Source organism: Garra rufa, chromosome 22, assembly GCF_049309525.1.
Source record: "Garra rufa chromosome 22, GarRuf1.0, whole genome shotgun sequence".
In the NCBI taxonomy this organism is placed as follows: domain Eukaryota; kingdom Metazoa; phylum Chordata; class Actinopteri; order Cypriniformes; family Cyprinidae; genus Garra; species Garra rufa.
Window position 1 is genome coordinate 12,568,074 of NC_133382.1, and position 20,573 is coordinate 12,588,646.

General features: G+C 42.7%; 1 protein-coding gene across 2 annotated transcripts in view; it reads left to right on the forward strand.

The window, feature by feature from the left end:
- Nucleotides 1–6: 6 nt before the first annotated feature.
- grid1b (glutamate receptor, ionotropic, delta 1b) overlaps nucleotides 7–20,573 on the forward strand; it is a 467,814-nt gene continuing 447,247 nt past the window's right edge. For both annotated transcript variants that reach the window (XM_073828690.1, XM_073828691.1), the window contains exon 1: nucleotides 7–61. The gene's annotated coding sequence lies outside the window, so the exon portion shown is untranslated. The remainder of the gene's footprint in view (nucleotides 62–20,573) is intronic.

The window sequence follows — 20,573 nt, forward strand, 5'->3', positions numbered from 1 at the left end:
AAAATCACCCACTCCATAAAATATATCGAACCCAACAACCCCTTTCAGGCAGTCCAGGAAGGTGAGTGAATCATCGTGTTATGTCTTTTGACTCTTGAACTGCATCATTCCCTGACGTCTGTGTGTACATGCTAAAAATTTTACATGCGAGTTGTTGTCTGGCGGATTGAATAACCCTCCAACAAGACATCACCGAGAAGAAATGACATACATCGCCAGGGTTTCTGCTTTTGTTCAGAGCATGCTTACGGCAAGCGAAGATGTCTTGAAAATGTATGCGTGTTTGTTTAATGCCAGCATGAAAGGTGACGTTTGGTTTCAAAGACTTCCACCTGAAGCTTCCCCACAGTCTAGTGTCTTCTGTGAAGGAAGAGCTAGGTGGAGGTATTGAGTCAAGCTGGACTCAATAACAATTTTCCACATAATTGCAGTTGAGGATGAGTGCTCTAAAGCCTGAGCTTTCCAAAAGATCATTTTGAAAAGCGAGGAAAAAGAGAATGTCTTCTTCTGAATGGACTAATGGCAGTTAATGATGCCGGGATTGACGACGAAGATGATGGTGGTGATGATGATGACGGCAATGATTATTTCCGTTAGAAAATATCCTCCATCACAATATTCTGTGATTGGTTTTGAAAATATATCACTGGGATCAATCTAAGTGAGCTATTGACGTTGATATAGCACAATCTTTGCTAAGGTTTTATTTGTCATTCTTCTTCCTCTACCATTACTGAGACCTTTATCATCTCGTCTGCAATCATCAAGTACTCGCTGTTTTGTCAGTTTATGCGCAGTTTTCCACAGTTCTTTGCTTTCGGTGTAATAAGTGTCTTTCAGGTTGGTTTGGTGAGGTGTTTTATTTCCCACATGTCATCATGTCAACCTGAGGAATAACACTAGCACGCTTGGTGAACATCCTTATTCTGACAATGCTGTATGACCTTACATATGGCACAGGGGAACTTAACTCTTTTTAATATAGCTGGTGTTAACATCTAGAATGAAACTGTCTCATTGTGTGTTGATTTGTTTCACACACCAGGGATAAACCTTTATAATGTCTCACTGGTCCTCGGAAGGTTTGCATATTCAGGAATATATTTTCAGTTTAACCACACATTTTATTTTATTTATTTTTTTGCTACTGGACCTCTGTTTTTGAGATAATCTATCAATATCTTGTTATGTTTGATCTTCAGTTTGAATGTGTTGTCATGGTGGTGTGGTTGAAATGCTGGGCAGTGTGTAAGTACCTAAGCACAGTGATGCTGTGCTCTCTTGACTGAATGCCCTGTTGATTTTGGCTCTGTGAATAGATTCCAGACCATTCAAGTCAGCCAATGGAGTTCTTTTTAGTGGTCACAGTTGCCATCTCAAAACGGTAACAGTAGCCCACATTGTGTGTTGGGATGTGCCGGAGAAAAGCATTAGGGCTTGTTTATTAAGCAGCAGAGTGACTTTTTCATTATATGGTGCTAAAGGGTGACACTGACAAAATCAAGCATGGGTCTGAGTCACCATTCTAACAGAAAGAAATATCACCACAATGTAAAAACTGTCCTAAAATATGCATGATAATTTTGTTTATATGCAATATTGGAAAAATAAATAAATAAATAAATAAATAAATAAAGCTTTTATTCAGCAAGGACAGATTGCATTGAGAAAGAGTGTGTTACAAAACACTTTTGTTACACTTAATTGAATAAATCCCCCAATATATAATTATTTTTCAAATAAATGTTGATGCTAATGCAATTACATTTCTATTCATCTAAACAGTGTCCACACACATATAAAATGGGATTAAAGCTCACCCGTAGATAATTAAATTAATAATTCATATTTTGAAGAATGTTGGTAATAAAATATTTGCTGGTAGCCTAGATAGATAGATGGATAGATGGATAAATAGATCAGATTCAGAATGTACAGTACATAATGGAATCCACGTTTCCCTCAATGAACTGCAGCTCCCCAGTACCAGTAGCACTCATGCAGCCCCAGATTGATGCTACCACCACCATGCTTGACTCTTAGGACTCCTCAGCAGGGCATCGCCACACATGCTGAACACCATCTGAGCCAAATAGTTTATCTTATAGTATCATCAGGCCACGGGACATGGTTCCAGTAATTCATGCTCTTGGACAGGTTGTCTTCAGCAAACTGTTTGCGGGCTTTTTTGTGAGCTTGCTTCAGATGAGGCTTCCTTCTGGGAAGACTCCTATGCAAACCAACTTGTTGCAGTGTGTGGCATATGGTCTGAGCACTGACAAGCTGACCTTCTACTTCTGCAACCTTTAAAGCAATGTTGGCAGCACTCATGCATCTGTTTTTTTTTTTTAAGCCAGGTTCTGCACCTAACGCACAGAACAAGTGCTCAACTTTGTTGATCGACCCTTGCAAGGCCTGTTCCGAACGGAACACATCTTAGAAAACCTCTGTATGATCCTGACCAATGTAGTGTAACTCGGTTTCAGGGTGTTACTGAACCTCTAATAGCCTTGACCATCTTTGTGGATAGCAACAATTATAATTCTCAAATCCTTAGAGTTCTTTGCCATGAGATGCTATGTTGAACATCCAGTGGCCAGTATGAGAGAATTGTACTTAAAACACCTAATTTTAACTGCTCTAATACAATACACGATCCTGTCAAGCAGATAAATATATAAACATGATGAATAGAACATGTGGCTTTGCATGGTTGAACAACATACTGCTGTTTCTGTGTCGTTTCCTGAGATTCACTTTGCTAGTTTCTAACTTCTCAGATTTAATACAGAATAATGTGAATAATACAGAATAATGTGATGTAGTCACATTGCCTATTACAGAAAAGTCGGCTGGTATGACTATAAGCTTCACATCAATAATACAGGAAATTCCTGTGAATTGTTCATTACATCGCTGCCTATTGCCTGATTCTATTGCCTGAAGTTGATCTTAGATTAATACTTTACCCCCTTTTGATTTTTTTTATTACTTGCTGCGTGTTTCTTTATAATTGACAAATGCGTTGTACTTTCATACCGTATCCTCAGGCTTACATTTTATACCCGACACCAAGTGTAAAACCTACTACAGAAACGTCTAGGTTACGTAGGTAACCCTCGTTCCCTGAAGGAGGGAACGGAGACGTTACATGGGAACTCGCTTTGAGAGACCGATCATCTCTGAGCCTTATATAAAAAAGGCCAATTACAAATTGGCGAGTGGACGTGCGCGCCGGCCACGCCCCCGTACATACGGGTATATAAGATGGCCGCGCGCATCACTCATCAGGTTTTTGCTGAAGAGCCGAATGAGCCGGCGTCAGCGCGACGCCAGGGCCGTGGCAGGGGATGTAACGTCTCCGTTCCCTCCTTCAGGGAACGAGGGTTACCTACGTAACCTAGACGTTCCCCCTCAGTCGAGTCACTCCGACGTTACATGGGAACAGACCCTCTGGAACAGGCCACGGCCCTGACGCCGCGTTACGCACAGACCCACGTGCCAGCAGGCGAACGTGCCGGCAGGCAGATCCGTAACGTAACCTTCCCAACGCCCCGGGGGCCAAAGAAGTGGGCCCCTAGGGATGCCAGAAAACTGAAGCATGGGTTGGGGGGGCGGGGCACATGAACGGTTCTTACGCATGTGGAAATGAGAAAAATTCAATATATCCATAAGGCTAGGGATATACGAGGGAAACAGCGGATAAGCTGGAATAATAAAGGAAAGCCACGACCTGCGGGGCGAAGGAGACCCAGGCAGGAGCACAGTGAGGGCTACCCCGCATCTAGCCCTGACTGCGGGGCATGGAGGACCCAGGGTTCACCGAAGGGAACCTACTGGAAATGGCGCTCGGATCCGAATGGGAATGGCGCAGCAAGCCAACACCAGCCGCCCTCCCGCTCACCTGATGTCTATGTTAAGACACGGGAGGAGACGGCCTCTACGCGGAGGTTGTAGAACCTGGCGAAGGTATTGGGTGTCGCCCAGCCGGCAGCTCTACAGATGTCCGCTAGAGAGGCGCCGTGCGCTAAAGCATAGGAGGATGCAACACTCCGTGTGGAGTGGGCATGCACACCCAAGGGGCACGGCTGTCCCTGGTACAGATAGGACAGGGAGATGGCCTCTACCACCCAATGGGCCAACCTCTGTTTGGAGACAGCATTCCCTTTCTGCTGACCTCCAAAGCAGACAAAGAGCTGCTCGGTGCGTCTGAAGTGCCGAGTGCGGGCTACGTAGATGCGCAGGGCGCGAACTGGACACAGCAGCGCAGAAGCTGGGTCTGCCTCCTCCATAGGCAGAGCTTGCAGGTTCACCACCTGATCGCGAAAAGGCGTGGTGGGAACCTTGGGCACATAACCGGGCCGGGGTCTCAAGATAACGTGAGAATCGCCGGGCCCGAACTCAAGGCACGAATCGTCGACAGAAAAGGCTTGAAGGTCTCCTACCCTCTTAATGGAAGCCAAAGCTGTCAGGAGCGCTGTCTTAAGGGACAGAAATTTAAGCTCAACTGACTCAAGGGGCTCAAAGGGAGCTCCCCGCAGGCCCTGGAGGGCGACGGAGAGGTCCCAAGAGGGAACGAGGCGCGGTCTGGGAGGGTTAAGTCTCCTTGCGCCTCTGAGGAACCTAACGACCAGCGGGTGCTTCCCTAGGGATGATCCATCCACTGCGTCATGGTGGGCGGCAATAGCGGCCACATAGACTTTGAGAGTTGAAGGGGACAGCCTGCGCTCCAACTTCTCCTGCAGGAAGGAAAGCACGGCTGCAATCGAGCATTTCTGGGGGTCCTCACCTCGGGAGGAACACCAGTCGACGAACAGACCCCACCGCAGTGCGTACGCCTGCCTTGTAGAGGGGGCTCGGGACTGCGTGATTGTGTCTATCACGGCCTGGGGAAGGCCAGCGAGGTCTGACGCGTCCCGTCCAGGAGCCAGACATGCAGGTTCCAGAGGTCGGGACGTGGGTGCCAAATTGTGCCCATCCCCTGAGAAAGCAGGTCCTTCCTCAAGGGGATCTTCCAGGGAGGGGCTGCCGCGAGGGAAATAAGTTCTGGGAACCAGGTCCTGGCAGGCCAGTATGGGGCGACCAGGAGAACCTGCTCCTCGTCCTCCCTGATCTTGCACAGGGTCTGTGCAAGGAGGCTCACTGGGGGAAAGGCGTACTTGGGCCCCGGAGGCCAGCTGTGAGCCAGAGCATCTCTGCCGAGGGAAACCTCGCTGAGGGAGAAGAACTGCTGGCAATGGGAGGTCTCGGGGGAGGCAAACAGATCTATCTGGGCCTCCCCGAAGCGACTCCAAATCAGCTGGACTGACTCGGGGTGGAGTCGCCATTCTCCAGGGAGGGTGGACTGCCGTGAGAGCTGATCGGCTGCACGGTTGAGTTCCCCGGGAATGTGAATGGCACGTAGCGATTTCAGCCACGTTTGACTCCAGAGGAGCAGACGGCGGGCGAGTTGTGACATGCGAGGAGAGCGGAGGCCGCCCTGCCGGTTGATATACGCAACCGTCGCAACACTGTCGGTGCGAACAAGCACGTGCTTCTGACGCAACGTCGATCGAAAGCGACGTAGGGCCAGAAGGACTGCCAACAACTCGAGGCAATTGATATGCCACTGCAGACGAGGTCCTGTCCAGGAGCCCGAAACTGCTTGCCCGTTGCATACAGCACCCCAGCCCGTGGTGGAGGCATCTGTGTAAACCACAACGTGCCTGGAGACCTGCCCCAGGGGCACTCCGGCCCGGAGGAAGGTCAGATCTGACCACGGGCTGAATAGGCGGCGACACTGCGGGGAAACGCCAATCCGGAGTGTGCCACGGTGCCATGCCCGTCTCGGGACTCGGTCGTGTAACCAGTGCTGAAGCGGTCTCATATGAAGCAAGCCCAGCGGCGTGACCGCGGCTGCAGCTGCCATATGCCCCAGGAGCCTCTGAAAAGTTTTGAGAGGGACCGCTGTCTTGTCTTTGAACAACCTCAGACATTTCAGCACCGACTGCGCGCGCTCGTTGGAGAGGCGGGCTGTCATAGCGACCGAATCCAGCTCCACACCGAGAAAAGAGATCCTCTGCACTGGGGAGAGTTTGCTCTTCTCTCGGTTGACCTGAAGGCCCAGACGGCTGAGGTGCCGAAGCACCAGGTCCCTCTGCTCGCACAGGAGATCTCGAGAGTGAGCTATCAAAAGCCAGTCGTCGAGATAATTGAGAATCCGGATGCCCGTCTGCCAAAGAGGGGACAGGGCAGCCTCCGCGACCTTGGTAAAGACGCGGGGAGAGAGGGACAGGCCGAATGGGAGCACCTTGTACTGATACGCTCGACCCTCGAACGCAAACCGAAGAAAGGGCCTGTGGCGAGGTAAGATCGAGACGTGAAAGTAGGCGTCCTTCAGGTCGATGGCTGCAAACCAATCCTGGGGACGGATGCAGGTTAGCATGCGTCTCGTCGTCAGCATCTTGAACGGCAGCCTGAGAAGGGACCGATTCAGGACTCTGAGATCCAGGATGGGTCTTAACCCACCACTCTTTTTGGGCACGATGAAGTAGGGACTGTAAAACCCTGACCTCATCTCGGCTGGAGGGACAGGCTCGATCGCGCCCTTCGCCAGTAGGGCTGCGACCTCCGCGCGCAGGACAGCGGCATGCGTGTCCGAATGGACAGAAGTATAAAGGATGCCTCTGTACTTGGGCGGGCGCCTGGCGAACTGGATCGCATAGCCGAGACGTACCGTCCGAATCAACCACCGCGAGGGGTTGGGAAGCTGACGCCAGGTCCCCAACCGCTCTGCCAGGGGGATCAAGGGAACGTTGACCGTCGTGCCCAGGGTGGGGCAGCCTAAGGGAGGAACGGGAAGGGGACTGCGCCCAGAAGGAAGAACGTCCTGGGGGGGAGTCAGACTGCACGAGGCAGTGCTTACCTTCTTCCCTGGTTCCAGCGCTGGCGATAAACAGCTCCGGATCCGGCCTCGAGAGGGCAACCGTGTGCCGCTCGAAACGGGAAGGCGGGGCTGAAACCCCGGAGGTGAGAAAATTAGCTCTTTTTGTGAAAATTTGGGTACCGCCGACCCGTGGGCCGGCGGCAGCGTCAGGGTGCACAGCAACTCCCGGCCCTCCACCGGGAGCGGCGACGTAGATGTTGTCGTCGCCTGAAGAGCCATCTTCTCCACCTCCGGGTTGCCCGCGTCAGGGACGTTTCGCAGACCTCTTGCGTGTAGACGGTCCCTGAGAGGCGGGCGGCGCACCTCTTCCGCGGCCAGCTCGACGTCGCAACCTGGCCTCGTGTTGTTCGGCGGGGGACGGAGCTGGTTGGGGTTTCTCCTTCTCCTTGGAGGCCGCGGGGGGGCGCCCTCGGCGACGAGCAGGCGGAGGTTGGGCCACCGGCGGCGGGATGGTAGGCTCGCGGCGGGGCAGGATGTGTTTGATGGCCTCCGTCTGCTTCTGGACTGCCGAGAACTGCTGGGCAAAGTCCTCGACAGCGTCGCCGAAGAGGCCACTCTGGGAGATGGGAGCGTCAAGAAAGCGAGCCTTGTCGACGTCTGCCATCTGAGCCAGAGTAAGCCACAGGTGTCGCTCCTGGACCACAGCCGTGGACATCACCCGACCAAGGGAACGCGCCGTGACCTTCGTGGCCCGAAGGGCGAAGTCGGTGGCGGCGCGGAGTTCTTCCAAAACTCCCTGGTCAGGACCACCCTCGTGCAGTTGTTTTAACGCCTGGGCCTGATAGACCTGAAGAATGGCCATGGCGTGCAAGGCAGTAGCGGCCTGTCCAGCGGAGCTGTAAACGCGGCCCGCCAGGGCGGACGTGCGCTCACAAGCCCGGGAAGGGAGGTGCGGGCGATCCCGCCAGGAGGCAGCGCCACGCGGGCACAAGTGCACCGCCACAGCGCGCTCAACCTGGGGGATGGCCGCATACCCCCTGGCCGCTCCGCCATCGAGGGTGGCGAGGGGAGAGGAGCTGGGGCGGGACCGAGATGAATAAGGGGCCCGCCACGATCTAGACAGCTCCTCGTGCACCTCCGGGAAAAATGGAACTGGGGGGGACCGCGGCGGAGCCGCGGGAGCCCTCCCTAAAAACCAATCATCAAGCCTAGAGGAATCGGCCGGAGGTGCTGGAGGCACCTCAAGACCGATCCCCCTGGCGGCCCGGAGGAGCATAGCCGCGAGCTCGGCATCAGCGTCAGACGGAGCGACCACCTCAGGAGGGGGCCGCTCCGCCGAGGCGTCCGCCTCGCCCGCCGACTCTCCCTCTGATGCTGCGATGGACATCTCATCCTCTGCAGGAGCACCGAAGGAGACGCTCAGCCCGCTGGGCGGGGAAGCATACTGCTGCGGAAGCTCGACGGGGTCACGCTGAGTGAGAGAAGACCGCAGGGCTTTCTTAGCCGGCGGTGCATTCTTCACGGTGACTTTTAGGTCCCCCCCGCCCCGCGCCGCGGTGGCCGAAAAGCATTGACGGCTTAGCGACAGACCGCGGGAAGAGGGCGAGGGGAGCCGGCTCGCGAACGAGCGGCGGGACCTCAGCGTGGCCATGGTCATGCACTCGCAGTGCAGGCATGAACCATCCATGATCGCCGCTTCAGCGTGCTCGGGACCCAAACACGTGAGGCAGAGATCATGTCCGTCCGCAGAGGAGAGGAAACTACCGCACCCTGAAGCGCACGGCCGAAAAGGCATTCTGAAAAGAACGTCTGAATCGGCCGTGAGAAATTGACTCTTTTAGCTCCCGGTCTGCCCAGGGAGAAGCCGCGGGGCGGCTGTGCACTCGACGGGGCTTGCTCGCTGGAATGCAGGCGGCTTGTTGCCGTGAAAACGACAGCCCGCGGGAGGATCGCTGGTGCAAAATGAAATTGCTCTTTTAGGCACCAGCGGGGAAGAACTCTGGATGTTGAAGGCTTCTGTGAAGATTTCTTGATTCGAAGCAAACAGCGGCTCATACGAGAGGCTCTGAAAGCAAAGATCTGATGAGTGATGCGCGCGGCCATCTTATATACCCGTATGTACGGGGGCGTGGCCGGCGCGCACGTCCACTCGCCAATTTGTAATTGGCCTTTTTTATATAAGGCTCAGAGATGATCGGTCTCTCAAAGCGAGTTCCCATGTAACGTCGGAGTGACTCGACTGAGGGGGAACAAATGGAGATGGTGTAATGAAACTCACTAGATGAATCCCACAAGGTTTTTTCATGGTGTCTAGGATGTCAGTAAAGATTTGGAGCTTTACCTAAACTGCCTGCTCTCACAAAAGAGTGTGAAATGCCCAAAACCCCATCAAACTCCCTAAATGCAGCAAGACCTTTTATTTATTGTAGCATTGCTTCTGCTTTCATACACTGTAAAACATTTACTGTAAAATTTACAGCAAGTTACTGGCAACTTTGGTTGCCAGTAATACTGTAAATTTTTACAAGTGCACTGTAAATGATTAACTACAGTTTTACTGTTAAAATACAGCAATTTTACAAGTGTACTGGAAATCATTAAATAACGTTTCACTGTAAAAATATTGTACTACTTTAATTTGTATATTCTTTATTTGCTGTATTTATTTTCCAGATTGCTGAATAATAATGACTAGCAATTTAAACAATTTATTAACTGCATAAGCTTTAAACAATATTTAACTGCATAAAGTGTTGTATAGTATGAAACTCAGTGCACCTATTATTTATTAAAAACAAAAATAATAATAATTTGACACATCTTAATCTTGATAAACAGGTCCAATTTTATTTAACAACTCTCTTATTTAATAACTCTCAAATTTGCATGAAAGAAATGTCATAGAACAGTGTATTCAGTATTATTCTGAATTCCAAAATAAATTGGGCATGAAAATATTTACTTGAAACATATTACCCTGCTAAATTTTAAGGTTAACCAATATTTAGCCAAAGTTTAACCAACATCAAGTTAACCAACATGGTCATAATTAAATGGTTCGAAATACCACAAAGACAGTGATGAATTTTCACAACTTCATGAACAGTCCAACATGGCCAAACAACAAGCCCTCAAGTGAGTCCAACAAAACTTCTGCTCGAAAAAGGAGAACAGTTCAGCTCCAGATGCTGTTCCATCCCAGGATGCAAAGAGTGGCTAAAAATATAGAAAAGAACAAAAAGGGCAATACATTAGATATTTTACAAAACAATGATACATTCAGACACAGACAGAGGGATGACAGATACAGTCAAAGGCAGAGAGAGTGATGATTGTTACAGTTAGATCAGTATGATATTAAACAGTAAAACACTAAAATTGTGAAAAATTATTACAATTTTTACAAGTTATTACAAGTTTTATATTTTACTATACTTTCAACTATAATTTATTTCTGAGATGCAAAGCTGAATGTTTAGTATCATTAGACCAGTGTTACGTGATCTTTCAGAGATCATTCTCATTTATTATCAATATCCTGATTTATTGTCAATGTTGTCAGTGTATGTTTTGGAGCCTGTGATACTTTTTCAGGATTCTTTGATGAATAAGTTTCAAAGAACAGCAGTTATTTAAAAGATAAATTTTTATCTAAAAATATAATTTACAAGCAATTTCAATGTAACATACTTGTTGGATATAAGTAAAAAAAAATCCATGAAAGAATCCTGAAAAAAGTATCACAGGTTATTAAAAATATTAAACAGCACAATTGCTTCTAACATTGATAATAAATCAGCATATACAATAATTTCTAAAGGATCATGTGACACTGGAGTAATTAGAAGACTAGAGTATTGATGCTGAAAATTCAGAAATAAATTAAATTTTTAAGTATATTAAAATGGATAAAACATTTTAATAATATTTCACAACATTATAGTTTTTTTCTGTATTTTTTCTCAATTAAATGCAGCCTTTGTGAGCAGAAGATACTTATTTCAAAATATAAAACCTACTGATCACAAACTTTTGAACGCTAGTGTAGATGAAGGATAAAAGAATATAATAAAACGAAAAAGATCTTGGTGTATGTATACTTACATGTCAGTATTTCCACTGAAAATCCTTCGCATTGCAAAGAAGACTGGTAACTTGGGCTCACTTTAACTTGTTTCTTCTGTGTCCTGTCGTTTTAGATGGGTCTTTGCCTTTCAACTTCTTTGTTTCTCTCTCAGGATAAATATCTACAAAACAGTCAGGAAGCAGACAATATGTAATTCACATTAGTTTTAGCTTTTGTATATCTGAATTATTCTCCCTAAAAAAAACTCTCTCTTCTTGAGTTGAGAAACATATTCTATCATATCTACATGTAAAATGCAGGTACTCAGATTGTTAGAATGCAACTATTACCTCTGAATGAACTCCAAAGCTCCGTCTGTCTCCTCTTGATAACGTTAGTCCAGGATATGTAATATGCTGCGAACAGGCCAGACAGGACAATGGGCTGGATTAACTAATTCTTCAAATCAAAGTTAGCAAAAAGCATTAACGTTACATTCAAACAATAAGCGAATAAGCGAGTTATCAAAGGTCCTAGTACATCTCACTGCTTACGTTAACCACTTTAACAGCACCGTTCAGAGTTTACGTGACACACACATCCTCCGTGAGCGGCTGACTGCGAATCGCGAGCCCTAATTACGCGTTTTATTTCGGTGCCCATGTTAACAGATGGCTGCCTGTGCAAATTTGTTGTACATCATAAAATAATCACGAGAAAGTGTGCTGATCAGAACGACGTCGCCGTGAATCACATCTTTTGCCAATGAAGCTTGTAATTCTTAATGTAGGAACCCAGAGATGTTACGCCTATAGCCGATATAAGGCCGGGGAATGTGTGAAATCCTTCCGCGACTGTGCTGCCGAATCCCCGCACAAGTCTCTCTCGTGCTCCGCGGACGGAGGATTCGTTAATCTGCGGTTACCGCGAATGTTAATGAAACCTTAATATACGAATACAGTTACGAAATATGAAAAATAAAACAGAAATAAGAGACACTTACCACAGTTGTGAATCGTTCTTCTTGCTGCTCCCAAATGTCAACCGTTGAAGATAATCCCGCCTCTTTAGATTTTAAATTTACCAGAATGCATTGCGGTTTACAGCAATATGCTGTATTGGCTGTATTATAAGAAATACAACCCGCTGCTGTAAAATATTGCTGTAATTTTTACAGCAATTCGTTACAGTGTAGTCTTTTTTCTTTTAGGTTAACTGTGTAATAGCACTCTAATTGCTTTAATATTGGAAAAGCAATAGCATAGATTTATATCTTCTTTATATCTTCTGATTTGTCTCACAACGGCATCTAAAAAAAAAAAAAAATACTGAAAGGGTTAAGAAACTTAGCATTTCATCACTTGGTCACCAATAGATCTGCAAAAAATAGGTGCCGTCAGAATGAGAGTCAAAACTGCTGATAAAATCACAGCTCCAGTCCGTCAGTTAATGTTCCGTAAAGCAAAAAGTTGTATGTTTGTAAACAAATCTATCATTAAGGATTTTGTAACTTCAAACCATCAATTTGCTAGTGAATTTTGATGTCAGAGAACAACAGGGGTAGGCTTTTCACAAATAAGTGTTATTATAGATTATGCAGTTGTATTTTGGTGAGAAGGCTTTAAAGTGTTTGAAGTTAAAATGTCTTAATTATGGATTTGTTTCTTACAAATATGCTGCTTTTTTACTTTACAAGACTAACTGAATAGGTAATTGATGGACTGGAATCATATGGGTTACTTGCGGATTATTCTGGTGTTTTTATCAGATGTTTGAACTCTCCTTCTGACGGCACCCATTAACAGCAGAGGATTTGGTGAGCAAGTTATGTAACGCTAAATTTCTCTAAATCTGTTCTGATGTAGAAACGAACTCATCCACATCTCGGATTACCTGAAGCTGAATACTTTTTCAGCAAATATTCATTTTTGGGTGACCCCCTACATTAATGTCATTCTTTCACACGTTTGAGTGCTTACTGGAGTGACTTTCAGAATATTCAGTTTAATTAATCCACACACTGTGTACATAATCAAATTAAACAACTAATTGTTAAAGACATAATTAAAAACACATCGGACAGCTCTATCTCTATTCAGCTGGTCTGCTAAAAGTAAGTCATATGGAAAGAGGTACGTGTCTTGAATCATTCACAAATTTTAATAGCGTCTCTATCTACCCTACGGTCTACACCATAAAAAGAAAGAAAAAATAGCCAACATCAAATAGCTTAAGCTGTCAGCAACAGTGTTTCTAGTTTGAAGCCATGAGATCAGAACATTGCACATTTTCCAGCGATATCGTATACTATTTGAACTGAACTGACGATGATATCACTGAATTCATTGATGAACTGCCTTTAACTGAAAATTGATTGTTACAATAATGCGTTACTTACACACTATTGTGCTGTTTAAATACTGTGCAGTTGCTTTGACACAATCTGTATTGTAAAAGGCGCTATATAAATAAAGGTGACTTGACTTGACTTGACTTGACTTGACTTAAAACTGCACTTTGTATGTCCCAGGATTATTAGGGGCTAGTTTACTCCTTCTCAAGCTTGGGCTTTGCCATCAACGTCGTCTTCTTTTTTTTTTTTTTTACTGAAAATTCACTGGATGGTGGTAATTCTGAGACTAAGGAGCCCCTTAACCCCTGCTAACCAGCACAAATACAACTTACATGCAATATGCTCCTGTGACTATTAAAGACATAATGTGTTACATGGTTTCTTTATATAAGCCTTTATATAGAAATATTTATCAAGTAATTATGCAGAGAACAGATTTAATCAAATGCAATAAGACATATGCCCTTATTTACTAAAGGTTAGTGTGTATAAAAACTGGTGGAAATAATTTATTATGCTGTTTACAATTATGCTGTTATTACTGTGGCAAAATGGAAACTTATAAACAGACAGTATATAGACATACACCATACTGCTGAAATATTAATTCCATAAATCTGACTGTATCAAAGCAGATGCAGATTTAGTTGAAGAACCTGTTGTACAGATTGTTCTACAATCTGAATGACATACTTTTTTAGCAAGTAAAAGGGCTTTTCCTCTTTGATCAGGATGCATGTGTCTTTGTGCTGTGAAATCTTTGCAGATTTTTATAAAGCAAACATAAGAAAATCGGTAACACTTTACAATAAGGTTGTATGAATTAGCATTAGTTAATGCATTAGTTAACATGAACTAAGCATGAACAACAACTCTGTTTAGCATTAGTTAACATTAGTTAACGTTAAATTACACGTTTATTAATGCATTTATTCATGTTAACAACTGAATTAATTAATGTTAGTTAATGCATTAGTTAACATGAACTAAGCGTGAACAACACCTCTGTTCAATTAGTTAATCTTAGTTTGCATTGACCTACGCGTATATTAATGCATTTATTCATGTTAACAGCTTAAATAGTTAACATTAGTTATTGCATTAGTTAACATGAACTAAGCATGAACAACACCTCTGTTCAGCATTAGTTAATCCTAGTTTACACTGACCTACACGCATCTATTCACGTTAACAGCTTTATTAATTAACATTAGTTAACATGAGCTAATAATGAACAATAATGGTAAACAGCTTTATTTAATTTTTGGTAATTAGACTTGTTGTGCATATTTACATTAGTGTGATACTGATACACAGTAAGGATAAACAGTTGTAACTCACCATCTTAAAGGGACAAAAGCTTGTGTGTACCTTATTAACTTTATTTAATAATAAGGCATCAATTTGGCTTACTGGTAAACACGTCTAAAGAGGAAACCATCTACTGATGTGTTATTCATGTTCATAGGCCCTATACTATCATTACTTATATTGAACAAAGCACTTACTAATGAATTTGGTGAACCTTATTGTAAAGTGTACACTAGTTCAACATTAACTGATGTGTTACTAACATTTGTAGACTCTTTATTAAGATGACTTACCATTAACAAAGCATTTACTAATGAATTTGTGAACCTTATTGTAAAGTGTACACTAGTTCAACATTAACTGATGTGTTACTAACATTTGTAGACTCTTTATTAAGATGACTTACCGTTAACAAAGCATTTACTAATGAATTTGTGAACCTTATTGTAAAGTGTACACTAGTTCAACATTAACTGATGTGTTACTAACATTTGTAGACTCTTTATTAAGATGACTTACCATTAACAAAGCATTTACTAATGAATTTGTGAACCTTATTGTAAAGTGTACACTAGTTCAACATTAACTGATGTGTTACTAACATTTGTAAACTCTTTACTAACATGACTTACCATTAACAAAGTGTTTACTAAGTGAATTTGTGAACCTTATAAAGTGTACACTAGTCCAACATGAACTAACGTTTAACCAACATTTGTAGACGATTCATTAATTTGACTTACCATTAACAAAGTATTTAATAAGATAATTTGTGCACCTTATTGTAAAGTGTACACAAGTCCAACATTTACTAACGTTTAACTAACATTTGTGGGTAAATAACAAAGCAGTCATTTATTTTACTTGACGTTAAATGAGTGAAAGCCATTCATGCATCACTTAGATTTTCAACTTTATTACATATTATATTATTACATATTTGTGGTATGCATTATATACATTTACATTGTATAATCAATTCATTACATAAACAAAACAAAAATAAATAAATAAACTTAGCGAAGAAGGAGGTGTTTCTCCTAATGTAACTGGAAGTGAGCAAGCATGCTCAGGTTAAGCTGGACAAATAGTTGGTAATCACCTTTGCGTTTTAAAGCTGCTATTTTCGATGAATGTCCATTTCTATCCCGCTTTCCAAGCCAATAAATCCGTTCTATCACGCAGTGTTTTACTAGGTCTGATCCATTCTGTTCCCGCGGGCGATTTTGCCGCCGAACTCCACAACAACAAACGTGCGCGCGCTCAGTAGATAGTCACGTGGAATTAAACGATTTCCAATCAGAAAACAAGCTGACGGAAGACGGAAGCATTGCTCGCTCCATAACATACAAAGTTCTCGTGGTTCACACAGTCTCCACGACTGAATCTAAAAAAAAATTTAACCTCACGAACGTTCGGTAAATAAAAGATATCCACATATTATTATCACAATTTCTTCTTGCACGTCGTCCGCCATTTGTTTGAAGTCACGTTTGTCAGCGCGAGATTTCCCGCGTTTACAGTCTTACTCAGTGTGTGTTAGTGTGCTGTCACATGGGAACAAAACTGTTAAATCTATTTTTTGTTTGTTTGTTTATTATTTGCAAGTGGTATGTCTAAATCATGTTAATAAAGAGTTTACAAATGTTAGTAAAACATCAGTTAATGTTGGACTAGTGTACACTTTACAATAAGGTTCACAAATTCCCTTAAATACAGTTATTTACAGGCATAGGCATAATGCATGAACAAACACATTAGTAGATTAATAAGTTAACATGAGCAAAGATTAGGCAATACTGAACAGATGCCTTGTTCATTTTTAGTACATGTTAACTAATGCATTAACCACAATGTTAACTAATTAATCTGTTAATGTAAAGAGATGCATTAGTAAATGTATACATTAACATTAACAAAACATTAAGTAATCCTGAACAGTGGAGTTGTTCATTGTTAGTTCATGTTAACTAATGCATTAACTAACATTAATTAATTCAGTTGTTAACATGAATAAATGCATTACTATACGTGTAAATTACCGTAAACTAGGATTAACTAATGCTGAACAGAGTTGTTGTTCATGGTTAGTTCGTGTTAACTAATGCATTAACTAACATTAATTAATTCAGTTGTTAACATGAATAAATGCATTAATAAACATGTAAGTTAACGTTAACTAATGTTAACTAATGCTGAACAGAGTTGTTGTTCATGCTTAGTTCATGTTAACTAATGCATTAACTAATGCTAATTCATACAACCTTATTGTAAAGTGTTACCAGAAAATCTTTTATATTGTTAGTAATATTTTAAGATGAACACTTGCTGGATTGAAGCAACTGATAATGATACATCATGTTTTGAGAAATGTTTATTTGTCTCCCAGTCGTTGTATTTTGCCACCCATGATAAAAACTGCAAATCTTTGATCATAAAACTAAGCATTTAATCATAATCTTTCTAAGACATGTGACCCTGGACCACAAAACCAGTCTACTAGTACGAGTACTGTATATTTGTAGCAATAGCCAAAAATACATTGTATGGGTCAAAATGATCAATTTTTCTTTTATTCCAAAAATCATTAGTATATTAAGTAAAGATCATGTTCCATGAAGATATTTTGTAAATTTCCTACCATAAATATGTCAAAACCTAATTTTTGAATAGTAATATACAGTGCTAAGAACTTCATTTGGACAACTTTAAAGGCGATTTTCTCAATATTTAGATTTTTTTTGCACCCTTAGATTTCAGATTTTCAAATAGTTGTATCTCGGGGAAATATTGTCCTATTCTAACAAATGAATAAAAAAGCTTATTTACTGAGATTTCAGATTATGTATAAATCTCAATTAAAAAATATATATATATATATATAAAAAAATACCCTTATGACTGGTTTTTGGGACTAGCGTAAAACTCAGGTGCTTTTCGTCCTTGAACATGAGCTCCATATTTTCCTATAACATACTCTATGAACCATAAAAGCCAGAATTTATTTATTTATTTATTTATTTATTTTACACTGCAATGACTTAACGTGTAAATAACACTGTTTCTGTGAATTATTAATTCAGATGATATCATCCTCTGCAATCTCTGTGAAACATCTTACGAGTGTTATACTTGTATATTCTGATCAATTGTTCATCACAGATAGTGGTTGATAGCTCATACTGATAGCAGGGATTGATATGATGTGCATAGCCATGGATGGTCATACTTAACAGCGAGAGGACAGAGTTCTCCGAACATCCATGATGGCTTCCCTGCTGTACATTCCCATGCTTCTGAGATGACTTGCACAACCCCAGTAGAGTTGTAATGGAGTTATTTGGATGCTACTGAGAAAGACGAATCCTTGGACCTTTCTCTCCATTAAGAGATGCTAATGTTAGAGGTTTGAGAAATGACCCGCATATATATTTTTGGCCTGTGCTGCTCAGTTTTACACCATTCGATGTGGAGACACAGTGTGTGGGATGCATACAAAAGAAGGAGAAGTGTGTATTCACACACACACATCAACAGCCCACATGCACTTGAGACATACTAACATATGGACCCTTATTCTGGGCTGTGTGGGCCGAGTATCAATCCTCCACTGACCATAGAGAGAATGACACGGGATGGCCGCTAGCCTCATTTAGTGAGGGTCCCTGATTCTGTGATTCGCTCTTGATCTAAATTGCCCAGTATGGGACCTTAAATGCACTTTCAACACAAATAAATGAGGTTAATTACCTTGTTACCCAGGCTAGCCGTCTGATTGCCAAATTACACGGTAAAAACAACATATTTGTCCACCCTGGGCAGCACCCTGCGCATTTCTGTGAGTAGAATGTTTTCATGCCTAACTGTGTTATTCATGCAGAAACATAATTTAAATTTGTCTGTCATTTGCAGATATTGCCTTCATTACTTGGCTCAGTTCTGTGTTTGAAAGCTGGCTGATTAAGACATTTCTAATCGCTGTCAGAAGCTCTCCACATGGATCACTCACAATTACTGTGATTTTGCCAAGTAGGACATGTTCCTGGATCAACATCTTTATCGGTCCTTGAACAGCTTTCCTAGAGAGCAACAAAGATGTTTAAATTATGCTAGGTGTTATTTATATATATAATTTGTATGTAATTATGTATTGAACTTAATGCTCTGCCAGGTTGCTACTCAAAATTTAATGCTACTAAAATATTCCAAGGCTTCCAGACTCTAAAACTTTTTTACACTCTTTACAAATAAAAGGTGCATTTATATAATTGTCAAATTTACAATGTTGCTGTAAATATATTGTGAGTATTCAGTTTATTATCCAACCCTTGACTCTAGTCTAATGTTTTTTATTGAAAAAAGATTTTTTTGTCCTGGAAAAATCCTTTTCTGTCAAACTGTGATTTAAAAAAAAAAAAAAAAAAAAAAGAAAACCGAGGCAAAACCCAAGAATGTTTTCTTTTTCATTTTGAAGTATTAACAGAAATGCCTCTGGATGTACCTTCAACTATATTAAAATATCCTGACACATCCTTTCTGTCAAAATCACGGTGACCTCTTCTTTAAAATGAACCAAAACTGCTGCAGGACCCAGGCGCGTTTTCTTTTTCATTTTGGGTATCATCAGAAATGCCTGCGGTTGTGCCTTTAAGTATATTATAAATCCTTGATGGATACGATTTACAATCAATACAACAAAAATGCAAATAAAACCTGCTTTTGCTCTTGATAACATTATAAATGGTGCAACAGAGGAGTAGCATCTGCATTTCTCTAGCTCAAACAGTAGAACATAGAGCTAGCAACACCAAGGTCATGGGTTTGATTCCCAAGGAATAGATTAACTGATAAAAATGCAATGAAAGTTGCTTTGGATAAAAGAGTCTGCCGAATGCATAAATGTAAATAGTATCCTATAACGGGCAAAGCCTGAGCACAGCATCGCTTTCTTCATGTGTTCCCTCTGAAGATCAAACAGCGGCAGAGATGCAGAGGGATGCACAGGATCACGGCATCAGGAGATTAAGCTCTCTCTCCTGGGCAATCGAACCGCGTCCCTGCGCCGTTATAGTCAGTGCTGGCTGACACTTCATGTGAAAGATGTCCATTGTATGAGAGAGGAAACAATGCGGGGGAATTAATCAGGCTACGAAGGATTCACTGATCCATCTACGGCGGCTAGAGTTTAAACAGCCAGAAGCATCGCTGAGGAAGGGATAAACATCTGAAAGTGCAAGCCTAGGCCTATCTGGAGAGAGATATACTGCTGTGACTGTGCCAGGGCTTCATCCATTAGCCAGGCCTGCGCTTCGAAACCGAGTTGGCGAGATAATTAATTTGCAAACTTTCCCCAGTTTCTATTGCAGTGCAATAGAATCTATGTGCAGTACAGCTTTATAATGAAGAGACAGCATGTCAGGCATGGTACCTGATAAAACACATCTGTGAGAAAAGGCTGATGGCTCTTTAGGTAGCACTGTGACACGATTTTGAGAACTTGCTATGTGACTCCACAAATATTTGAGACTTAACTTGGACTATATCTCAGCTTCCTGCGAATTGACTCAGACACGACCTGTTGACCTGAGACAAATCACTTTTTTAGAGAGTAAGCTTCACCTTTTCTTCGTTTGAATGTATCCAGTGTGTAGTGATTTTTGAGAGCGTTTCAGATGTGTTTGGATAAAAAATCCGATCAGCCTGTGATGTCACTGAAAGCAACTCTTTGCCATCCGCCTCTGTGAAGATAAGAACATTAATCATGTCTGGACCTATTTGATAGTAACCACTGTAGCTGATTTAGAGACTTTGATCACTACATCAAGAAACTATTGGCCCCTAGCGAATAATATTTCCAAAAAAGAAACAGGCAGCATCTATGATGACATGCTGTCTGGCTTCAGCAATGGCTGCTTTCCTATATTTAGTTTTGTTGCTAAAAGTGTGTGTATGTGTGTGTGTGTGTGTGTGTGTGTGTG